Source organism: Hippopotamus amphibius, chromosome 12 (assembly GCF_030028045.1).
Source record: "Hippopotamus amphibius kiboko isolate mHipAmp2 chromosome 12, mHipAmp2.hap2, whole genome shotgun sequence".
Taxonomy (NCBI): domain Eukaryota; kingdom Metazoa; phylum Chordata; class Mammalia; order Artiodactyla; family Hippopotamidae; genus Hippopotamus; species Hippopotamus amphibius.
Genome location: NC_080197.1, coordinates 63,691,921 through 63,697,920, shown reverse-complemented (window position 1 = coordinate 63,697,920; position 6,000 = coordinate 63,691,921). Strand labels below are relative to the sequence as shown.

General features: G+C 37.5%; 1 non-coding gene across 1 annotated transcript; it reads right to left on the bottom strand.

The window, feature by feature from the left end:
- Positions 1-5,788: 5,788 nt before the first annotated feature.
- Positions 5,789-5,892, bottom strand: LOC130834272 (U6 spliceosomal RNA). Its single transcript, XR_009048654.1, has one exon. It is a non-coding gene; the product is annotated as a U6 spliceosomal RNA (small nuclear RNA).
- Between the last annotated feature and the right edge of the window lie 108 nt (positions 5,893-6,000).

Here is a 6,000-nt window from a genome sequence, read left to right as displayed (position 1 = left end):
ATGTCTTAAAGTTTTCTGCATACAGATCTTTTGCCTCCTTAGGCAGGTTTATTCCTAGGTATTTTATTCTTTTTGTTGCAGTGGTGAATGGGAGAGTTTCCTGAATTCCTCTTTCTGCTCTTCCATTGTTAGTGTATAGGAATGCCAGAGATTTCTGTGCCTTCATTTTGTATCCTGCTACTTTACTAAACTCATCAATGAGTGCTAGCAGTTTTCTGGTAGAGTCTTTAGGGTTTTCTATATATAATATCATGTCATCTGCAAAGAGTGACAATTTTACTTCCTCTTTTCCAATTTGGATTCCTTTTATTTCTTTTTCTTCTCTGATTGCTGTGGCTAAAACTTCCAAAACTCTGTTGAATAATAATGGTGAGAGTGGACACCCTTGTCTTGTTCCTGTTCTTAGAGGGAATTCTTTCAGTTTTTCCCCATTGAGAACAATGTTGGCTTTTGGTTTCTCATATATGGCTTTTATTATGTTGAGGTAATATCCTTCTATGCCCATTTTCTGGAGATTTTTAATCATAAATGGATGTTGAACTTTGTCAAAAGCTTTTTCTGCGTCTATTGAGATGATCATATGGTTTTTATCCTTCAATTTGTTGATATGATGTATCACGTTGATTGATTTGCGTATATTGAAGAATCCTTGCATCCCAGGGATAAACCCCACTTGATCATGGTGTATGATCTTTTTAATGTGCTGTTGGAGTCTGTTAGCTAGTATTTTGTTGAGGATTTTTGCATCTATATTCATCAGTGATATTGGTCTGTAATTTTCTTTTTTTGTGACATCTTTGCCTGGTTTTGGTATCAGAGCGATGGTGGCCTCATAGAATCAGTTTGGGAGTGTTCCGCCTTCTGCAATATTTTGGAAGAGTTTGAGAAGGATAGGTGTTAGCTCTTCTCTAAATGTTTGATAGAATTCGCCCATGAATCCATCTGGCCCTGGGCTTTTGTGTGTTGGGAGATTTTTAATCACTGCCTCAATTTCCATACTTGTGATTGATCTGTTCATGGTTTCTATTTCTTTCTGGTTCAGTCTTGGAAGATTGTATTTTTCTAAGAATGTATCCATTTCTTCCAGGTTATCCAATTTCTTGGCATATAGTTGCTTGTAGTAGTCTCTCATGATGTTTTGTATTTCTGAGGTGTCCGTTGTTACTTCTCCTTTTTCATTTCTAATTCTGTTGATTTGCATCTTCTCCCTTTTTTTCTTGAGGAGTCTGGCTAATGGTTTATCAATTTTGTTAATCTTCTCAAAGAACCAACTTTTAGTTTTATTTATTTTTCTTATGGTTTCTTTCCTTTCTTTTTCATTTATTTCTGCTCTGATCTTTATGATTTCTTTCCTTCTGCTCCCTTTGGGGTTTCTTTGTTCTTCTTTCTCTAGTTGTTTTAGGTTTAAGGTTAGGTTGTTTATTCAATCATTTTCTTGTTTCTTAAGGTAGGACTGTATTGCTATAAACTTCCCTCTTAGAACTGCTTTTGCTGCATCCCATAGGTTTTGGGTTGTTGTGTTTTCGTTGTCATTTGTTTCTAGATATTTTTTGATTTCCTCTTTGATTTCTGTAGTGATTCCTTGGTTGTTTAAGAGTGAATTGTTTAGCCTCCATGTGTTTGTCTTTTTTGCAGTTTCTTTCCTGTAATTGATATCTAGTCTCATGGCGTTGTGGTCTGAGAAGATGCTTGATATGATTTCAATTTTCTTGAATTTGCCAAGGTTTGATTTGTGACCCAAGATGTGATCTATCCTGGAAAATGTTCCGTGTGCACTTGAGAAGAAAGTGTATTCTGTCGTTTTTGGATGGAATGTCCTATAGATATCAATTAAGTCGAGATGGTCTAATGTGTCATTTAAAGCTTGTGTGTCTTTGTTTATTTTCTGTTTGGATGATCTGTCCATTGATGTAAGTGGGGTGTTCAAGTCTCCCACTATTATTGTGTTACTGTCGATGTCCCCCTTTATAGCTGTTAGCATTTGCCTTATGTATTGAGGTGCTCCTGTATTGGGGGCATAGATATTTACCATTGTGATATGTTCTTCTTGAATGGATCCCTTGATCATTATGTAGTGTCCTTCCTTGTCTCTTGTAATAGTCTTTACTTTCAAGTCTAATTTGTCTGATATGAGTATTGCTACTCCAGCTTTCTTTTGACTTCCATTTGCATGGAATATCTTTTTCTATCCCTTTACTTTCATTCTATATGTATCCCTTGGTCTGAAGTGGGTTTCTTGTAGGCAGCATATAGAAGGGTCTTGGTTTTGTATCCATTCAGCCAGTCTGTGTCTTTTGGTTGGAGCATTTAATCCATTTACATTTAAAGTGATTACTGACATGTGTGTTCCAATTACCATTTTCTTAATTGTTTTGGGTTTGTATTTGTAGGTGTTTTCCTTTTCTTGTGTTTCCTACTTAGAGAATTTCCTTTAGCACTTGTTGTAAGGCTGGTTTGGTGGTGCTGAATTCTCTTAACTTTTGCTTGTCTGGAAAGCTTTTGATTTCTCCCTCAAATCTGAATGAGATTCTTGCTGGGTAGAATATTCTTGGCTGTAGGTTTCTCTCTTTCAGGACTTTCAGTATATCCTGCCATTCCCTTCTGGCCTGCAGAGTTTCTGTAGAAAGGTCAGCTGTTATCCTGATGGGTTTTCCCTTATATGTTGTTTGTTGCTTTTCTCTAAGCAGCAAATATTTTTTAATAAATAAAAAAGTAGGTATTTTTTCTTAGCATTATAGTCCAAAGGCTCAAAATTATTTTTTTCTTTCCCTGGACTTCTATGGATTTGTTCCAAATACTTCAATATAAGATTATATAATAAAAGACAAGTAATTCGTTTAAAACACTTTTAACTTTTTATTTTAAAATATAAAGTTACCTTTGAGCATTACCTTGACCATCTCCTGTAAATTTTGGATATAGCTCATTCATTATCATTAGTTCCTAAATAGTTTATAATTGTAGATTTCTTTTGGTCCAGTATTTAAGAGGTGGGAATTTTGTTTTGTTTTAATATTTATTTATTTTTTCTGCACTGAGTTTTAGTTGTGGCATGTAGGATCTTTGTTGTAGCATGCAGGATCTTTTAGTTGCAGTATGCAGACTTCTTCATTGCAGTTGCAGACTCTTAGTTGTGGCATGTAGACTCTTAGTTGCAGCATGCATGCGGGATTTAGTTCCCCGACCAAGGATCAAACCCAGGCCTCCTGCATTGGGAGCGTGGAGTCTTATCCACTGGACCAACAGGGAACTCCCCAAGAGGCTGTTTTTGAATTGTGAAATGATTAGGATCTTTAATATTTCTTTAAAATTTCTTTAATATTTCTTCTACAAATACCTAGTTTTATTCTTTTGCAGAGAGAGACTATAGGTAGCATGTTTTTGACACTTTGGAATATAAGTTTTTTCACAAGGTGTATATTGTTTTTTGAGTCATGCACTGGTTAACTTTCTATTGAAAGCTTTACAAAATTTGATACATAAAAAATTCTGAATTCTATCATTCTAATTTTTATGTCATCTTATATATTCTATACAATTGGTTAAGGACTGAGAAGTGTGTATTAAATTTTGCCTGTCAGATTACCACTAAATGCCAAGAATTTTTCTTTATGTATTTTGATACATCTTATGAGTTTTACCTCTTATTATTTTCATGATTCTCTTTTGTCCATGTTAAAAAAAAATCTGCTTTGTATTCTACTTTGTTCAAATTAATATAGCTGTTTGTCTCATTTTTCTTGATGTTTCCTAATGCACTTTCACCCATTGTTTTTTTTTTTAATTTTTTAAAAAAGATTTATTATTTATTTACTTAATTTTGGCTGCATTGGGTCTTCATTGCTGCACATGGGCTTTCTCTAGTTGTGGTGAACAGGGGCTACTCTTCGTTGTGGTGCGTGGGCTTCCCATTGCGGTGGCTTCTCTTGTTTCAGAGCACAGGCTCTAGGCACATGGGCTTCAGTAGTTGTGGCATGTGGGCTCAGTAGTTGTGGCGCATGGGCTTATTTGCTCTTCAGCATGTGGAATCTTCCTGGACCAGGGACTGAACCTGTGCCCCCTGCATTGGCAGGTGGATTCTTAACCACTGCGCCACCAGGGAAGTCCCCCATTGTTTTCTGTTTTACCTTTCCCTGTTGTTTTGTTTTTGTTTTATATCTTTTAAGTAGAGATCATTTGATTTGGAGTGCTATGAAATTTTTCGTCCATTTCCCCTCAAGCTGAATAAGAGGGGATTAAGGGAGCCCTTTAAAGACATTGCCTTGTGTGTTGGGGTCTGGGGCACAGATACCGTTGCTAGAAAAACCCAAAGTCTGGCTGCCTGGGAACAGCTTGCCATTGCCAGAAGTCTTTGGAAGGAAGAATTCATTCGGGCTTCCTGGGGACTCCTGAGGGCCACATGGAGGAGACAGACAGACTTGGCGCTACCTTGGAGGGGCGCTAGGCTCTTGAGAGAGTGGGATGGGCCTCAGAAAGTCAGGGTGAAGACATAAATATCCAAGCAGAGGAGACCTCACCCGTGTGTGGAGAACAACAGTGGGGAATCCCATTGCCGGCGCCAGGACTCCATAGAAAGTCCAAACGCACTCTGGGGGAAAGAATCAGCCTTAAATTCCTGCCAAGCCAGGGAAAACCAGTGCCAGATTACACCGGTGAGTATTAAATGAGAATGTTCTTGGGCCTTACCTCTCTCCAATATTCCTCCTCGAAATCTGAAGCTCTGAAGCCAGCCTGCTGATGGGAAGAAGGGCAGTGAGTGAGAAGGAGGGAACTAGAAACCTCCCCACTCTAGGTTTCCTACCTACCCCTTAGCCTGCGCGGGGAGGAGAGGAGCTTTAAATGAAGTATGGGGTCTTACATATTACTTGGAAGTGATCGTTTAAATACCAAAATTAAACATTTTGTGACTAGAGATGACCAGGGGAAATTTTATTGTCTGAGAGTGATCAGAAGAGTCATGGGATCTGCTTAGATTTCTGCTTAGAATTAGCCTTGGAGAACAGATTTGAATGGGCAAGGAGGGAAAAGAGTAAAGTTTTCTGTTACATTCTTGGGGGACTAATCATAGTTTCCAGTGACATTACAGTTTTCCTTCTGTGTATTTCCCCTGATTCCTAGTTCTCAGATGCTGGTGTGTATCAGAACACCCGGAGAACTCAGGACAAACACAATAGAGCAGGCGTGCTGAAGGGGGTAGGCCTGAGCCTTTGGCTTTATACCCAGCTCTTAGGTGATTCTGATTCCAACCAAAATTTGAGAACCACTGTCTTGGATGTGTTATAGTGGAAAAGTCAATGAGGCTGTCATGAGCTGCTTGCTAAATGCAAATTAAATCCGAATTCCCTCAGGAAGCTATCTGTAACTTTAGTCATTCCTTTGTTTCTCAAATTGCCGGTTCTTCCTGTCTAAGTCTCAGCAACATTATTCATGTGTCTCAGTCCTTTACATCCTGAATAACTAATGTTCTTATCACCTTCACCTCATTTTATATCTAATTATAGTTTGGAAACCACCTATTTTATTGTAATCCTACACATCATCAGGCAGTATGATGAAGGCCTCGGAAAAGGACATTGGCCTTGATACAGTGATGTCTTAATTAAAAAAGATTTTCCCCCTATTTCTTTAAATTCATTCTTTTCATTTTTGCCTTATATCCTTTCATGTTAATACAAATTATTTTACAAAACCTACATAGTTGATGTTTAGGCACTTTATTTTCATTTTCCATTTCAGCTAATATTTTTTTCATTCTTTTATATTTATTGTTAACATCTGAATATTCACTAAAAATATGGAATGCTTCATGAATTTGCATGTCTTCCTTGGGCAGGGGCCATGCTAATCTCTGTATTGTTGCAGTTTTAGTATATGTGCTGCTGAAGCAATCACGCAGCCAATATTTTAGAATATACATTTGCTGTATTCATGGATGTGTCAATGGATTTTGTATTAGTTTCCTGCGGTCACTGTAACAAATTACCACAAATGTGGTGGCTT